Raw genomic sequence first — 19,510 nt, 5'->3', positions numbered from 1 at the left:
CTGTCAGGAAGGGCATGCCATTGGGGTTTGCAGCAGGTGGCCTGAGGCAGTGTGGAGTGGGAAGGAAGAAGTAGCAGCATTTGGTCCAGGGCTGGGTGCCTCAAGACAGAGACTGGGGAGGCCAGCTGGACTTGCTGGCTTCGCGCTTGGCCCCAGGTATGCAATGCTGGCTGGGCTGGGTTTCAACTACAAGCCTGGGTTTTATTGTTGTTGTTGCTTCTTACAACATGTCTTTTATTTCATGGAAGTAGCAGAGGCAGACAAGGTAGGTAGCCTGGGAGCTATTTTAGCAAAATGATATATAGTTGTGCATCAACTGATGTCTCCCCACCACATCCAAAATGATCAACTACAAAATAGTGTGTAATACATTTTACCCTGGCAAGCTGAACCAACAGATGATCAGTCATCTTCAGTCATATATGCACCACTTCACATAATTTAGAACACAGTGCTTTCAGTGAAGTCAGTTTATACATATAATTTGAGATAACTCATGGATACATGAACCATGCATATGGATATATTAACCATGCATCCTGAATGTTATCAGCAGAGCCAACTGTATGTATTCTCATAATTCTGAGTGTTCTTGCTGTAGGCCAAGGGTTTCCAAATTTGTTGAGGCTTCAGGCATTTCTGGAATTTTTAGCTAGGTAGTGAGTGCCAGCATAAAATGGTCTGCTTCCACTTGGATTGTTGCGGTGTTTTATTGCAGTGCTGTTTTCTTCTCTTACAGTTCTGCTTCTGTGTTTTCCTTTAGTCTGTTGTGGTTGTTCCAAACCTTGTTTGATCTTTTGTGAAAGTTAAAGCACTTTTGACACACTGTGTAGAAGAAAAAGTATACATTTCTGCAGCTTCCTCCCACTAGGGGTTTCCTCCAATTTTGGGGCCTCCTACCTGCTGGCACAGAATTTGCTATAGAATACAATCCAATAGAGGTCTCTATAATGGATTACACAACAAAAAATACAAGCTAGTATTTTTTGTTTACTAAGAAATATATAGAAACCAGTCCAAATGTCCAAAACATGTACATTCAAGTCCCAAAGTAGTGTGGTGACAAGCTAATCGATTAAGTACTTGTTTCTTTCCAGTCTTCATCAGATCTGGGACCAATATTATATAGATTCTTTACATAATTTTTTAAAAAGGGGACGCAAAGTGTCTCCAACAGCAATTTCACATCGGCTACAGCTCAGTATGAGGCTTCTTGAGAATTTGCTGGCAGGAGTAGCCTTGCCCCCCGAAGAGCTCCATTGGCATCTGACATGCCTGGCATGATGACATCACCTGGAAGTGATGCAATTGTGCTGGACACGTCATGTGAGGACACTCTAGCATTTTGGTAAAAAAACTCTATGGTATCCTTTGCAGTCCTGTGCCCCCCATTGGCAGCCAGGTAAGACCTGGCAACCCTACCACCTACTCATGAAAATGCTGGGCCGGATGTAGGCCATTCTTTGTCCAGTGCCTGACTTGAGTGTCTTCGCAGAAGTAAATATTCCCTTTTGACTTTCTGCTCATCTAAATGTATATTCCAAAGCAAAAAGATACTTTACTCCTTTTATATATTTCACATTGGTATGGGAAACAGCTGTGATAAAATAAGGGCTACAGATCTTCAGTACACTCTTAGAATTCCTGGTCTAATTACAGATACAAGTCCATCTGAAGAATCCAATCAGTGATTAAGCAGAAATATCTATTTCTGTCAAGATAATCTTTCCACAGATTTCCAAGACAGCACACTGCTTGCATAACATTCTACACTGATGTGTGACAGGGGTCACTCACCATAACACACTCACTCAGAGCTCCTGAGCTTTTCTTCTTTGCCACCCCTGTTCTCTGCTCCATAGCTGGGAGATACCTTCTTCCTCATTGTCAAGTGGCCCATGCCCTGAGACTGCTATCAACCTGGAGTTGCTCTGCAATAAGCTGTTGAGGTGGTGGCATTCCATTAAAGAGGATCAGTTCTTTAAGACCTTCACTCTTTCCCACTCCTGAAAGATCTCAGTAAAGTCCATGGTTCCTCTGCCTGTGGGACTCTGTGGCATTGGTTGTGCTCTGTATGTTAATATGTAGTCTTCAAAATATACAATGAAGATAATTTCAGTGAAGCTGCCTAAGTGGTGAGAGAGCAAAAAAAGTTGTTTTATAATGTCTGAACGTAGAGAAAGTAGTAAAAACTGGGATAGTGTACTGAGCAAATTTATTCTTCTAGGTAACTGTATTGGTCTGAAGCAGCAGAACAAAGTTTGAGTCTAGTAGCACCTTTAAGTCCAGCAAAGTTTTATTCATGGCATGAGTTTTGGTGTGCAAGCCCACTTTTTCAGATACAGTGAAACAGAATTTTTTTCAACCATTACATATAGGAAAAGAGAGGAGGGGGTAATTTGCCAGAAAGGGCTAGTTAGAATCAAGATGCATAAGTAACTTGGTGATTATAGCTGAGAATGGATTAAGGTGACTTGCAGGATTTGTGAATGGAAGAAAATTAGCATACAAATACAAACGTTAAGGAACAGGTGTGAGAATGAAGTTTGAGCCCAGTGCCACCTCCCAGACCAACAAAGTTTAATTCTGGGTATAAGCGAAAATTGAGAGATACATTCAGATACATTGAAACAGATTTCCTCAATTCTTACATATAGGTAGGGGGAGGCCCATGGCGCAGAGTGGTAAAGCTGCAGTACTTCAGTCCTAAGTTCTGCTCACGACCTGAGTTCGATCCCGGCAGAAGCTGGATTCAGGTAGCCGGCTCAAGGTTGGCCCCATCCTTCCGAAGTTGGTAAAATGAGTACCCAGCTTGCTGGGAGTGGGGGGGAAATGTAGATGACTGGGGAAGGCAATGGCAAACCATCCCGTAAAAAGTCTGCCGTGAAAACATTGTGAAAGCAACATCACCACAGAGTCGGAAATGACTGGTGCTTGCACAGGGGACTGCCTTTACTTTTTTAGGGGGAGGTAGTTGACAGGAAGAGCTAATTAGAGTCAAGATGCGTAGGTAACTGAACAATAAGTACAGCTAAGATTGGAATAACACATTTGGTTAGATGTGTTCTTGGCATGGTGAGTAGTTTGTTTGGGAGAGTCCTGTATCATCTGTCTCAGGAGGCAGATGGACAGAAGAGCCAGCTTTTGTACAAATAGAGGACACCTCATCTTGCCAAGAATATCCAAGTGTCACCAACTCAATCTCGTGCTTCCTATATTTGGTTAAAGGGCAAGGGATGAAATAATAACTTTATAACAGCACTTGTTTATGTTTAAAGAACTTATATTTATATGTTAAAGCTGCAGTACTGCAGTCCTAAGTTCTGCTCACGACCTGAGTTTGATCTCCGGCGGTAGCTGGGTTTTCAGGTAGCCGGTTCGAGGTTGACTCAGCCTTCCATTCTTCCGAGGTTGGTAAAATGAGTACCCAGCTTGCTGGGGGCAGGGCCAGATCTAGGGGAGGCAGAGGGGGTGCTTGCCCCAGGTGCCAACAGAGGTGGGGCAAATTGGGTATGGAGTCCATTGTATTCTATGACCATAAGACTGAATGGCCCATAAGGGGGCATCATTTTTTAATTTTGCCCCCCCCCTCAAAAAACATGTAGATCTGGTCCTGGCTGGGGGGAAAGTGTAGATGGCTGGGGAAGGCAATGGCAAACCACCCTGTAAAAGAAAAAGTCTTCCGTGAAAACATTGTGAAAGCAACGTCACCCCAGAGTCGGAAACGACTGGTGCTTGCACAGGGGACCTTTCCTTTCCAATCTTAGTACATTACGCAAGCAATGAGCTTGCAGAAGTTTCACTTATGCGTTCCATCTATGACTAAACAATTTGACAAGTAGCATATTGATATTTTTAAAACTAATTAGTACCCTTAGGGATGATAATCAGTACTAAAAACATTAAAAACACATGAGTAGGGATCAAAAGAGCTACAAGCCCTTTGACATGCTGAATGGGGGTTTTGTGTGTGTTTTGGTTAGGAAAGGTGGACTCTAGTTTGGAGAACTTGGTTTGATTCCCTACTTCTCCACATGAAGCTCTTTGGGTGACCTTGGGTCAATCACAATTCTCTCAGAACTATCTCAGTCCCATATACCTCACAAAATATCTTTTGTGGGGAGGGAAAGATAAGGTAGAAGAAGAAAAGGTGATTGTAAACCACTCCAAGATTTCTTGGAGTAGTGAAGGGCAGGGTACAATACAATTCTTCTTCTTCTTCTTCTTCTTCTTCTTCTTCTTCTTCTTCTTCTTCTTCTTCTTCTTCTTCTTCTTCTTCTTCTTCTTCTTCTTCTTCTTCTTCTTCTTCTTCTTCTTCTTCTTCTTCGTCTCATGTTCAAACCATTATTTTATGTGCTTGCTTTGGCAGCACATATGCTAAATTTGGAACAATACAGAGAAGATTAGCATGGTCCCCCTGCACAACCATTATTTTAAAACAGACAACTACACATCATGGAGAGCTGTTGTTTGAGAAAGAAGCACAATGCCCTAGCCCTGATGTGGGTAGCCCAGGCAAGTCTGATCTCATAAAATCAGATGCTAAGCAGGGCCAACCTTGGCAAATACTTGGATGAGAGACCTCCAAGGAATATCTGGGCTGGGACACAGGGACAGGAAATAGCAAGCTACCTATCTGAACATTCAAGCCACACGAAGGGTCACCAGAAGTCAACCATGACTTCCAGGCATACACCCACACCCACAGTAGTTCTGTGCTTGATTTTTTTGAACTTCCATGAAGTTAACTGCAGCTTGGGGGAAGGAGCTATTGGATTGGGAAGGCAATAAGGGAAAAATATTTTTTTTTATTAAAATGTATACCTTGACTTTCATTGTAGTTCAAGGCTGGTAATATCTCCTCCTTAAGTACCATTTCTCCCAGACCTGAATATCACAAGCTAGACCAATCTTGTCAGATCTCAGAAGCTAAGCAGGGTCAGAACTGGCTAGTATTGGGAGACATTCAAGGAATACCAGAGTCATGACATGGAGGCAGGCAATGGCAAAACACCTTTGAATGACTCTTGCCTTGAAAACCATATAGTGTCACCATAAGTTACCTGTGACTTGAGGCCACTCCCCCAAAGCACCATTTCCCAGATTTCAAAAGCAGTTATTGGGGACATTAGTAAAAATATTCTAAACTTTTAAGTTTGAAAATAAACTATGTGAACCTTCCTTAGATTGCATTTCAGGTGGTTAGGAAACTGCATTTGTACTAAAATAACTATGTGATATCAGGAAAAAATAATGGAGCTCCAAAGGCCATGTGAACTTGGATTTGGGAACCCCCACGGCTAAGCTGTTGTCTGAATATCCAGGCACTGTTATAGAATAGCATGGCATGGTCAGAAAGACAAAGCAAATCAGTGATCACAAGAATCGTGTGTTAGACTCAACATTAACAAGCAGGACTGGAAACCGTCACATCACACAGCCATGGCTTGTATCCAGCAATCAGTTGCAAAAAAGCCCACATCTGTCAGAGAGCACACTGTCTACCATATTGCCAACATTATTTGGGATATAGAGAATTACCTAACTGTGCACATCCAGGTGGGTCTTGAGCCTGTGTTTCTCAGAGAAGCATAATCTCATGTGGTGTCCAGCAGACCAGTTCTGAAACTGAAGGGACTTCCAAAAGTGTTAGGTTTTGCTATTCAAAAAAACATTAAAAAAAACAACAACACAACCTTGTGGGACATTCCCCAAACATTTGGATTGTGTTTATGATGTCCCATATATTGATTACAACAATTAGTGACTTAGTCAGAAACCAGGACCAATTTCCCACTCACGTCGTTTCAGTCTCGTTGCTCCTTTTCCTTGCGGGACTACTGCTGGAATTCGCACAAGCTGTCCCATGCCGGTGAGTTGCCCCACTCCTTTTCAAGTTCCCTCAGTGGCAGACAGAAACCGGTTTTCAGAGAATCATGCCTGCTGTGGAGGGAACTTGAAGAGATGCAGAGCAACTCGATGGTCCGTGGCTGTTTGTGCGAAATCCAGCAGTAGCCCTGCGGAGAAGAGGAGAGTGAGAGCAGCCTAAGTTTAGTGGGAAATTGGTCCAGGTGTTTTCAGATTTGTTTAGCACGTTGGTCCCCTAAACCACAGCAACTGAGTATGCTGTTCATGCTAATGTCTCTCTTGTGGACTGAATACACTGAATGCCCTGCTCTTCATAAGCAATGGTGTAGTGTTTCTTGGTCTGCAGATAAAGTCTAACAAAATGAAAAATGGCCTACAAATTTACTGTGTTCAGCAGCTGTACATCTTGTTCAGTAGTCTCTAAGCCTTGTTCTAAAACTAACTAAGGTGATGTTACAAAGGGTTGCTAACCCTGCAGTAGCAACCCCTGGGAATTTTGGGGAGGTAGAACATGGGGAGGATGAAGTGTCACTGACACTATGATGTCACTTCCAGGTGAGCACCAAGAAATGACACCATGGTGACCATGATGCTGTAAGAATTTTTCATTCAGAAATTTGGGGAAGTTCCTAGAACATCATGGGTGCAGTGACATCACTTCTGGGCATTCATTCAGAAGTGATATCATCATGGGTGCCTCCATCACTTCCCATTTATTCTCTTGCTGCTCCATCAAGAGAGCATAAAGGATGGAGCACAGGGGCAGAATGTTGCGCATCATGGACGGAGAAGTAGTAAGATAATGTGAGGCAAGTCCACAAACTATCATTTCCCCAACACTGCTGAATATAAGGGAGTGTCTCTAAATTATACACTCTAGCACTACAAATGGAATCTACACAGAACAAATACTACAGTGTGAACACATATCCACAGAATTGGGGGGGGGGGGGGTTCTTTATTGTTTCTTCCCACCATTCCTGTTATTGTGATAATGAACCACAATTAAAGCACAGGCAACTTGCATATGTACAGGTTCTAATAAGATTCACAGTGATTAAATATATTCAGTTTGCTTTCACATTTGTTACAGAGTTTGACATACTTTTCATTCCATCTCTAACATTTACAGTAGTTCAAAATGTAAATAAGAAAAAGTGAGTAAACATCAACTGTTGAATTGTTGTGTCTCGTACCATGAACTTATAATAGAAACTATAGCATATGTACTTATTTGCAACAACATTATGTATGATAAAATAATTAACATCATTAGCATAAAGACTATTCCAGGCATGTATGTATTGGAGTAATTTCATGATTTAGGCATTTGAAATAAAAAGCTCCCAGAGTAGGTGCTGCATAAACAAATTCTAGGTCAGGGTGACTTTTTTAAAAAGTGGTAACTAGATTGCCCTGCAATAAAAACCATTGTTGGTGAGGTCCTGATCTACATTTCCTTTGGGATTAGTTTATCACTGTTGTTAGTTTTTATTTTTTGTTATTATCTGAGATTATTCTCAGTACTCATTTACTATCTTCATAATGTCAAAAATAACTTTGGCTTGATACTTTGTTAAATGAGTTATTTGTATCCCTTGAAGCTTGGGAGAACAAACACAATATCTGTCTCTGAAAATGTGAGCGAGAAAAGGAGGAAGAGAATTACCAATCACTTAGAATAATGAGAGACTCTGAACACATCTCCATAGGTCACACAGTAGTTGAACAAACAAGTGTACAGAAACAAGTGAATAGAAAAATCCATCTGCACATTTGTGGGTAGCTTTCTCCCAACCCATTCTGTAAAATCTGAAGAGCTTTAGTAGCAAGCGTACTATTTGCCATTAACTACCCAGTGGTTGGTATCTCTGAATAATTCTTTCATGGATGCATATCAATAAAGTAATTTCATTTCCATGGATTAATTAGAGCCATGCCTGGGATATTTCATTTGTGTTTAGAATCACAAAACAAGTTTTGTTATTATGATTTTTTGTTCTATTTATTTATTGTATTTTTGTCTGAGTTTTGCATAAGTATATTGTGTGGCAGTACAAATTGTCAAGCCTGTAACAATAAATTTATGGAAGCAGCTGGATGCTGAGAATCCCAGAATCTAGTTTGGCATCGTGGCTGCTTGCTTTTTAAATAAAAATCCTGTTTGATAACTTGAAGGGATGGTTTGTTTTCTGGTCAAGAGATGGAGTAAAAGGAGCTTGGAACCCTCCTAAAACAACGAGAGAAAGGGGGTGCTTTCAGGCATCAATTGGGTTATTCATTTTAATTAAACCATGTGTCCTGGCTATACATAATTGCTTCTACAATCTCAGAATGCACACCTGGGAATGAAGGTTAACCTTTTTCTTTTTTTGAGAGAGGTCTGGGCTGTCCCTGGGCAGGTGTCCAGGAAAACTAATTGATTTTTACTTCAAATATAATCAGAGAAGTTTATTTAATTATAAAAATAGTGATGATTCAGCAAGTGAATACTGATCTTATCTGAGAATCTGCAAGGACTCAGGCAAAACCTTCAAAGGCAAACTTAAATAAAACATAAACATTATTTTTCTTAGATAAAGCTGGTGAGAAAAAAAACCCCATAACATGGTACCTGATACTAAAGATAATGGGGTATATGATAAATATTTCCATTATAAAAAGAGTGCTGATTCTGCAGGTTAATACTGATCTAATCTGAGAATCTATGAGGATTTAGGCAAAATCTTAAAAGGTAAACTTAAATAAAACATAAACATTATTTTTAATAGATAAAGAAGGTACAGAAGAAACATAACATGGTACCCGATACTAAAGAGAATTAGGTTATATTATAAATATTTCTGTGAAGTTCTAAAATCATAGATTATTCTGGTTCACAGTTAATATAAAACAATAGAAGGGTGAGATGAAAAGAAAGGAAAGAGTAACTCCATGTAACTTAAATGCATAATGAAAATAGGGTGACATATATGGAATTTACAAAGAATAATTTTTAGCACTTTATAAAGACCAATGTGCTTCATATACATGATCTTGTTACAATATTTACAGTTCTTTAAAGTAGTAGAGTATTATTTTCTCTGTTTATACTTGTGTTTATGTTTGAAATATCAGATACATTCATTTTTTGCTTGATCAACTCACCTTCCTCTTCCATACTAAAAATGAGGTTGTTAATAAAACAAAAACATTCATTTTTGTAAATCTGCAAATCAAAAACTAGCTTTCTCCCATCTGAATACCTTTCTTTGGAAACCAGAAAAGGCTTCAAAATGATATGTGAACATCAGAAATATTTTTTCTGTCTTTTTGGATATCCTGAAAAAATTATACTTCACACTGCAAGAAATACAGGGACATAAGAAGAGACTTGCTGGACCAGACCAATGGTTCATCTCATCCAGCATCCTGCTTTACACAGTGAACAAACAGGTCCTCATCTCATCCAGCATCCTGCTTTACACAGTGACCAAACAGGTCCTCTGTCCAATAGCAGGATATAAAAACTGAGATCTTTTCCTAATTTCTTTCCTCCTGGCTCTGGAATTTAGAGATTGACTGCTTCTGAACATGGAGGTTTTCCTCGGTCAACACGGCTAGTAGCCACTGATAGATTTATCCTTCATGAATATGTCTTAATTCCATTTTAAAGCTGTTTATTGCTGTGGCTATCAGTACATCCTCTGGCAGCAAACCGCACGTTTTAATCACTCTTTGTGTAAAGAATTGTTTCCTTTTGTCCATCCTGAATCTACTGCCCATCAGCTTCATTGGATGTCCCCAAGTTCTAGTATTTGGGGAAAGGGAGAAAAATTTCTGTCAACTCTCCCCATGCCATGTACAGATTTATAAATCTCTTATCATGTTGCTTCTTTTCTAAATTGAAGTCTCAGATGCTTCATTCTTTCCACATAGGGAAGGAGCTCCAACCCGCTAACCATCTTGTTTTCCCTCTTCTGTACTTCTTCCAGCTCTGCAATGCCCTTTTTGAGAGATGGTGACCAGGACTGTACACAGTATTCCCAATGAGGCTGCGACAGAGAGGCATTATAATCTTGGCCATTTTTTTCTCAGTTTCATTCCTAATAATTCCTAACATAGAGTTTGTGTTTTTCACTGCTGCAGTACACTGGGTTGACACTTTAATTGAACTATTCATTACAGCCCCAAGATGTTTTTCTCTCTTAGTCTCTCAATAAGAACATAAGAGAAGCCATGTTGGATCAGGCCAACGGCCCATCAAGTCCAACACTCTGTGTCACACAGTGGCAAAAAATGTTATATACACACATACACTGTGGCTAATAGCCACTGATGGACCTGTGCTCCATATTTTTATCTAAACCCCTCTTGAAGGTGGCTATACTTGTGGCTGCCACCACCTCCTGTGGCAGTGAATTCCACATGTTAATCACCCTTTGGGTGAAGAAGTACTTCCTTTTATCCATCTTAACCTGTCTGCTCAGCAATTTCATCGAATGCCCACGAGTTCTTGTATTGTGAGAAAGGGAGAAAAGTACTTCTTTCTCTACTTTCTCCATTCCATGCATTATCTTGTAAACCATTATCATGTCACCCCACAGTCGACGTTTCTCCAAGCTAAAGAGCCCCAAGCGTTTCAACCTTCCTTCATAGGGAAAGTGCTCCAGCCCTTTAATCATTCTAGTTGCCCTTCTCTGCACCTTCTCTAAAGCTATAATATCCTTTTTGAGGTGCGGCGACCAGAACTGCACACAGTACTCCAAATGAGACCGCACCATCGATTTATACAGGGGCATTATGATACTGGCTGATTTGTTTTCAATTCCCTTCCTAATAATTCCCAGCATGGCATTGGCCTTTTTTATTGCAAACGCACACTGTCTTGACACTTTCAGTGAGTTATCTATCATGACCCCAAGATCTCTCTCTTGATCAGTCTCATAATTTCAGACCCATTAGCCTATACTTGAAGTTGGGATTTTTTTGTCCCAGTGTGCATCACCTTATACAACTCCAGTCATTTTGATAACAATAAACCTGATAGTAGAAATTAGATATCAAACAATGCAGCAAAATATGAAATACACACTTCGATATCAGGATACCTGATAAGATTCAGTGTCAGACAACCTATAAAAAGTTAAGAACAATATGTTCTTTTTATAAGTACAAGTCACAGTGAACACTTCTTGAAAACTACTTTCTTTTGACAGTAACTTGCCAAGTAATCAATTTAGTTAATTGAGAAATGGATTTGTGTCATTAAGATCTATGTACATACAAAAACAACACCATGCCAACAGATGGCAACCACCCACCAACATCTAATCTGCCATACATCAGCAATAACAGCAGTGCAAAGTTCAGTTCCTTTGGCATTCCTGTATTAAGATGTCAAGATGCCAACCAGCAGCCATTTACTGTGTCAGACTTGCTTCTAATACTGACATTTAGCACTATCAAAACAAAGCTTTTCTCATAAACATACATATGGTCCAAGTTTGTTTAATGAGCTGTGGAAGAACTGATACAGTTATCACTAACCCAGCAGTTACATTCAGATCTGTAAGTTGTTGGGTCTCTCTCTGAGTACATGAAATAAGTCTGGGTTCCTGCCCTGTGTCTGACAATCAGATATGAGTTGTATATTCTCAATTCCGTCATTTGTGGTACCCCATTAGGAACAGGATCATGGTGTACATAGAGAAGGGATCTTCCCCAGTATCATTTTTCTAGCATGAAATAGTCCAGGTGTGTGTGCTGTTGGTCCATAAGGAAACTCATATGAATCCCAGGGTACACCAGTTTGGTGTAGTGGTCAAGTGTGTGGACTCTTATCTGGGAAAACTAGGTTTGATTCCCCACTTCTGCACTTGCAGCTGCTGGAATGTCCTTGGGTTAGCCATGGCTCTCGTAGGAATCTGTCCTTGAAAGAGCAGCTGCTGTGAGAGCTCTCTCAGCCCCACCCACCTCACAGGGTGTCTGTTGTGGGGAAAGGAGATAAAGGAGATTATAAGTTGCTCTGAGGCTCTGATTCAGAGAGAAGGGCAGGGTATAAATCTGCGGTCTTCTTCCTCCACACAGCTGTTTCAGATTGGGGAAATGGTGCAGAGAGGAAAGGTAAAGCTCATTATCCATGTACAACACAGTTTTGATCCTAATCTCATGGCACATGTGCATTGAGAAGACCCCATAATTCGTGTATGATTGTGTTACTTCTGACACACAGTGGAGACCCAGACCCAACGCATATGCTGCAATATTTAAGGAAGCTTTGAGAGTGTGTTCTATTTCACCTTTATTCTACAATAGCCAGCCTACTGAGAGCTAGTATACTGTAGGATATAACTGAGCAAGAAAACAATAAGCCTTTTATTTGACTGATCACCTTTGCCATGAACTCATGGGTGGGCTTTAGACCTTTCTCAGTCTCAGCTCCCCATTTTGTCCATCTGCAGAGACATTTCAAGAGTGGTAATGCAAAAATGTGACCTGATTCAAGATCAGGGGTCATTTTGTAGAAAAATAGGTGGTGGAGCTCATCCAGGGATTGTTATGCAGCTGCACATACTATTTAATGTACAAGGAGGTGGAATTCTCAGAAGGCAGGGGAGGAACTCTCAGAAAGGTTCAGGAGCTGTGCTCCTGTGAGCTTCCACTGAATCTGAGGCCTGGTCAAGATGACTACCATTAATTACTGCAGTGAAGGTCTGTTTTTCCTAACCTATCTTGTATCTCCTGTCCTGTCCCCTTAGAGACTTCTCACTGTGTTTTACCAGACTTAGTGTCTTTAAAACAATCTTCCAGTTGGTTAAAAGAGGATTTTAGAAAAGAAGGTTGGATTTATACCCTCCCCTTCACTCAGAATCTCCAGGCTGCTTACAATCTCCTTTCCCTTCCTCTCCCTACAACAGACAACCTGTAAAGTAAGTGGGACTGAGAGAGCTCTTTCGAGAATTGCTTTTAAGAGAGCAGCTCTTTTGAGAACTGTAACTGACCCAAGGTCACTCAGAAGGTGCATGTGGAAGAGTGGGGAATCAAACTTACTTCTTCCAGATCAGAATCTGCACACTTAACTACTATACCAAATTGGCTCTAGAATTATTTCTGTTGTGTCCCTAGCGTGTAAGATGGCCCCTTACCTTGATATAGCTAATCTAATCACCAGAATGCACACCACAGTAACATGACTAGACTACTGTAATGCACTGTACATTTTTGTCTCCCATCAAACTCAATTTGGAAACTTAAACTGGTTCAGAATGCCACAGCTTGGCTATTATCAGGAGCAAGATAGAACATGCATATTACTTCCATTCTGCAGACATTCCATTTGCAACCTATTTGTTACTGGACTTGATTTAAAGTATTGGCTATCACTTACAAAGCCTTTAATGGCCATATTTCCTCTTATCTGCAAGACTGTCTCTTTCTATATGCTTTGCCATGGCAGCTTTGCTTATGTTAGCAAGGGCTTCTGCAGGTGCCATACTGCAAATGGGCAAAATCAACAACTGCCTGTATTTGTTCTTTCTCCATTGTGGCGCCCGTCTTATGGAATGACCTGCCCAAGGAAGTTATGAAGGCTCCTGTTCTTCTGGCTTTCCACAAATTATGCAAAACTAAATTATTCAAGAAGGTTTTTATATACATGTAATAGGATTGCATTGTACAAAAAGGTTCACAAGTTTACTTCAAGAACAGAATGGAGAGGGAAATTGCTGAATTACAAATTATTATGAAACTTGGAACAAACACCTCCTCAGGGCTGAACAGGAATATTGGGGGTTTTTTTTAAATTTCATTACATATACTAAACTCACTTTCACTAAGTATAGCTATATATCCACAGTATTACAATGTATTTCTCTTTTAGAATAGTGTATCCGAATAATGTTTTTTGTATTGACATACTCAAATAGGGATACTGGCTGTTTATCTCATTACATATACTATCCGTATTCCACCATATTTTAATGTATTCTTTTTTCTAATGACAAACTAGAATTATTTTTATATATGTATTACATGTTTAAATCAAACCTCTGAGAAACCTATGCCCTCATTTCAACCCAGATATTGAACAACAAAAACATTACAACAGGCTCTCATTTATTGCACTTGACACCCAGAATAGTTATTGGGTTTAGAACATGGACATCAATCTGCTTTAATTACCCTTCGTTGTTGTTTCAGCTCAGTTAACACTAACTAGCAAACACCAGACCCCAATTTGTGATTCTTTTAATCTGCTAAAAAACATTTCCATGAATCTGGATACTAACTCACTGCCCACTTCCTCTATATTTAGAACTGCTTGCCATTCCATACTATTGTATGATAAAGTGTGCTTAGAATATACGAAAGCTTACATTCTGAATAAAACTTTGTTGGTCTTAAAGGTCCAACTTGACTCTTGCTTCATTCTACTGCTTCAGACCAACACGGCTGCCCACCTGGATCTATTTACTTGGATATATAATTAGGGACGGCGGTGATTTATACTGCTGTGTATAACTTACTGTCAGTAGTATGTAATTTTTGCACCACTTGGTACATCATGTTAATACTTAAGCTGTGCTTCAGTTCTGGTTGGTTCCAGACTTTTATGATCATAAGGCACTGTTTATATGAACATCCCATTTTGTTGACTGTATTGATTCACTGTGTGTAAACCTCCATGAGACTCTATGAGAAAGGTGGACTATAAATATTATAAACAAATCAATACATGGTAAAGGTAAACATCCCACCCAGCAGATGTGCACACCCATACATTTATATTTCCTTTGCAAAATCATTTTTGGAAAGGGGAAGAGGTTTATTATAGGAATCATAGCTGAATTCTAAAAATATCAATTGTTATTTTATCTCAGTGTGTCACAGCTCTGCCTCTTTCCTCCAAAATTCCTTCACGGGCATCTCCACATCTCTAATAATTGTCTTCTGTTATCAGCTCTTCCCAGGCCACACTTGTTCCTGAAGCTCCCTACTCCTCAATGTCTATATAACCCATTCCTATGTTCCAGTGCCTGCCTGTCAAAATCAATTCAAATTCAATACACCTTGCTTTTGCCAGTTCCAAACATTCCTAATGTCAGACTCTTCCTCCTCTGGCATCAGGCTACTACCCCTATCGCTTTTTCTCCTTGACTTCTCTTTGCCACCAGATAACAAATCTTGTAAGGAAATACTTCTTTGTCTTCAGTCTTACATGCAGTCCCACACTCAGACTATGTGTTCATAGGCCAACTGCAGAGAGTAAACTGGTATTCAGAGTAAATCTTTGAATCCTAGAGCCAGGAAGCAACATGAGGAGAAGGCCCTGGCCTCTAAGCTGTGTTGCTGGTTGTCCAGAACTGGTTGGTCACTGTGTGTGACAGGATGCTGGATTAGATATGAACTTTCCAAAAAGTTTGAATAATATTACATACCCACCAGTTATGGAAATTAGTCCCTGTTTGATTGCATTGCATCCAACATTTTGGGTTGCAAGTTTTATTCAATGGATACATTTTGTGTGGTGATAAGTACAAATTTGAAAGCAATTTATAAAACTGAAGTCTTATATTGCACATTTTAGATTTATTTGAGGGGGAATTCCAAATTTGTATCCAGTTAGATTCAGTTAGATTTAACCCCAGAATCAAATTCCATTTTGTTTGATATGGTGTAAAACACCTCTGTGTGTAGACAGAACAAGCATCCTATAGACAGAAGAGGCCATATTTTTAATTTTTTTTCTTTACTAATTATAATTTCAAAAGGTGTAAGTGATCTATCAAAAACCCCAGAGATCCTAAGACTATTAATTAGGTTCCTGATTTGAAGATATTTATACCTCCCCAATTTGTATCTAAGAAAAAGGGGATAGTGAACCTGCCACTAGTCATTCATGGAAAGCCTGTCTATTATTTCTTGGTGAAAATCACTTCTGATATGTAAATATGAACATTGGTATGATATCTGGGGCCAACCTTTTCCTCCAAGAATCCTAAATTTTGAGTGTATTATATAAAAAAGAATTGTTGGAGATTGATTGGGGTCTGTCTTTTGACTTGAGTCATGTCATTTCTTGAATTGACAGAGAAGCAGAGTATGAGTTGTCCATGGAGATCCACTCCTCTTCCGGTTTAGGGCTAAGCTATTTCAGTAATCAGGCTAAAGGAGAAATTACATAGTACCACTTAAGATCTGGAATATTCAGGGGGCCCTCCACACTTAATGGGCATACTCAATGTCTTATGACCCATCCTAGCTTTCCAATTTGTCCATATAAACTCATTTAAAAAATTTTGCCTTAATTTTATTTTTTTGCTGGTACAGCTAGTGGCTGAGGCTGATCAGAGTTGTAGGCAAAAAACATCTGGAGAGCCAACGTTCCCTACCCCTGCTAGTGGGATAGATTGAAATTTTAAAAAGGGAAATTTAGGTAGAAGAAAGGATTTAACAAGCAAAATTCTTTCAGACCAAGATAATTACACTATATTATATTAATCCCATCATTAACTGTATGTAGGTATGTATGTTTTATAATTGATTGTAGCAATTTTACCTTTGTTCTCTTAGCACAATTTATATGGGTTACTGTAACTGGCATTGGTTTTATCTGTATTGTTTTTGCTGGCTTTTGCTGTGAATAAACTTGCTTCCTTGCTAAAAGAATATTAATTCATAAATACTTCAATTTGGTTTTAACCCACTGGAAGTTAAAATTAGTTTCCATGGCAGAGTTGAGATTTTAGCACAGGTCTCCCAGATCCCAGATCCAAATGCTAGCTCACTACACTGAGTTTCTGGTTTGAAGCAAACTTATTTCTGCATTTTGCTATCCTGTCATTTTAAAATATTGACCATTTCACCCAAGTCATTTAGATATTTCCTCTGCGTAACAGGATTCAAAACAGTTTGTGCCCCTGGTGAGACAAATTAGTTATGTCTGTCCTGCGGGGTTGCTTGTCACTGCCAGGGTTTAAGTTTGTTAGGCACTGGGATGCATTCTGGAATAAGCTGGAGCTGTACAAAAGAGACAATCTCCACTTGTACCCGGATGGAACCAGGCTGCTGGCGCTTAAAATCAAAAAGGTGGCAGAGCAGTTTTTAAACTAAATCATGGGGGAAAGCCGACAGGAGATGAAATGTCTCTGGTACGGGAGGACTCATCTCAAAGAGATGAAGGGTTGGCTGCTATTTTTCTACCAGGTAACGGATCAGAGTTGTCCACTGTGATGGTGACAAACAGTATGGACTGTCTGCCAGAGTCTCGAGGCGGCAGGAGGAAGGTGGCGGGCCTAGCTTGCCTGGGAAATTATAGATGTTTGTATGCAAATGCTAGAAGTGTTCGAAGTAAAATTGGTGAATTGGAATGTTTAGTGTTGGGAGAAAACATAGACATTGTGGGAATTTCAGAAACTTGGTGGAATGAGGAGAATCAGTAGGACACGGTGATTCCTGGATATAAGTTATATCGGAAGGATAGGGAGAGAAGGGTTGGAGATGGGGTGGCTCTGTATGTCAGAGAGGATATACGGTCCAGTAAGACTGAGGTCAGAGAATTAGATTCCCTTTTAGAAATGCTTTGGGTTGAAATAGAGGGCCCAAAAGGAAATTTAACTATGGGAGTTTGTTATCGCCCACCAAATCAAAAGAGAGAGGACGATTATAATATGATGGAAGGCTTAAAGATAGCGGCTAAGCATAAAAACTGTGTCATAATAGGTGATTTTAACTACCTGCAGATTGATTGGGTCAATATGTATTCTGGTCGAGAGAATGAGATTGAGTTTCTTGATGCTCTCAATGACTGTGCTATGGAGCAGATGGTCTCAGAACCTACCAGGGGTGGGGCGATCCTGGATTTGGTAATGCCCAAGACTTGGTGAGAGATGTAAAAGTGATTGCACCGCTTGGGAGCAGTGACCATAATATTATTGATTTCACCGTTTGTATAAATAGGGAGTTGCCCAAAAAGACCGCCACAACCACGTTTGACTTTAAAAGGGGTAAATTCTCTGAGATGAGGAGGCATGTGAAGAGGAAAATGAAAGGAAAGGTAAATATGATCAAAACCCTTGGGGAAGCTTGGAGACTATTTACTGTGAGCCGCCCTGAGTCCGCTTGCGGAGAGGGCGGGATATAAGTCAAATGTAATAAATAAATAAATAAATAAAAAGTATAATCCTAGAAGCTCAGATAAAATACATACCACAAGTTAGGAAAGGCACAAACAGGCATAAGAAAAGGCCTGCAAGGTTAACAAACAAAGTAATGGAAGCTGTAAAAGGTAAGAAAGACTCCTTTAAGAGGTGGAAAACCAGTCCAAGTGAGATTTATAAAAGGGAACACAGGCTGTGGCAAATCAAATGCAAGACTGTGATCAGGCAGGCAAAAAGGGACTATGAGGAGCATATTGCAAAAAACATAAAGACCCAAAATAAAAATTTCTTCAAATATATTAGAAGCTGGAAACCAGCCAGGGAGGCAGTGAGGCCCTTGGATGACCATGGGGTAAAAGGATTACTGAAGGAGGATAAGGAAATGGCTGAGAAGCTGAATGCATTTTTTGCCTCCGTCTTCACTGTGGAAGATGAGAACTTTTTGCCTGCCCCAGAACCACTAATTTTGGAAGGGGTGTTGAAAGACCTGAGTCAGATTGAGGTGACAAAAGAGGAGGTCCTACAACTGATAGACTAATTAAAAACTAATAAGTCACTGGGTCCGGATGGCATACATCCGAGAGTTCTAAAAGAACTCAAAGTTGAACTTGTGGATCTTCTAACAAAAATCTGTAATCTTTCATTGAAATCTGCCTCCGTTCCTGAGGACTGGAAGGTAGCAAATATCACCTCCATCTTTAAAAAGAGTTCCAGAGGAGATTCAGGAAATTACAGGCCAGTCAGTCTGACATCAATACCGGGAAAATTGGTAGAAACCATTATCAAGGACAGAATGGGTAGGCACGTTGATGAACACGGGTTATTGAGGAAGACTCAGCATGGGTTCTGTAAGGGAAGATCTTGCCTCACTAACCTGTTACATTTCTTTGAGGAAGTGAACAAACATGTGGACAAAGGAGACCCGATAGATGTTGTTTACCTTGACTTCCAGAAAGCTTTTGATAAAGTTCCGCCCTGAGCCACTTGCTGGGAAGGGCGGGATATAAATCGTAAAATAAATAAATAAATAAATAAATAAATAAATCAAAGGCTCCTTAGAAAGCTTGAGAGTCACGGAGTAAAAGGACAGGTCCTCTTGTGGATCAAAAACTGGCTGAGTAATAGGAATCAGAGAGTGAGTACAAATGTGCAGTCTTCGCAGTGGAGGACGGTAAGTAGTGGGGTGCCACAGGGCTCGGTACTGGGTCCCATGCTCTTTAACTTGTTCATAAATGATTTAGAGTTGGGAGTGAGCAGTGAAGTAGCCAAGTTTGCGGATGACACTAAATTGTTCAGGGTGGTGAGAACCAGAGAGGATTGTGAGGAACTCCAAAGGGATCTGTTGAGGCTGGGTGAGTGGGCATCAACATGGCAGATGCGGTTCAATGTGGACAAGTGCAAAGTAATGCACATTGGGGCCAAGAATCCCAGCTACAAATACAAGTTGATGGGGTGTGAACTGTCAGAGACTGACCAAGAGAGAGATCTTGGGGTCGTGGTGA

The 19,510-nt window shown here is 40.1% G+C and overlaps 1 protein-coding gene and 1 non-coding gene across 4 annotated transcripts in view; both read left to right on the top strand.

Moving 5' to 3' along the window:
* The window catches only part of DLGAP1 (DLG associated protein 1), a 456,386-nt gene that overhangs the window by 108,228 nt on the left and 328,648 nt on the right, over window positions 1–19,510 (top strand). The window lies entirely within an intron of this gene.
* Window positions 4,354–4,457, top strand: LOC132575600 (U6 spliceosomal RNA). The gene has a single exon (XR_009555693.1). It is a non-coding gene; the product is annotated as a U6 spliceosomal RNA (small nuclear RNA).

The sequence above is a fragment of the Heteronotia binoei genome, chromosome 7, assembly GCF_032191835.1.
Source record: "Heteronotia binoei isolate CCM8104 ecotype False Entrance Well chromosome 7, APGP_CSIRO_Hbin_v1, whole genome shotgun sequence".
NCBI classification, from domain to species: Eukaryota; Metazoa; Chordata; class Lepidosauria; order Squamata; family Gekkonidae; genus Heteronotia; species Heteronotia binoei.
This window is presented reverse-complemented; position numbering and strand designations above follow the sequence as displayed.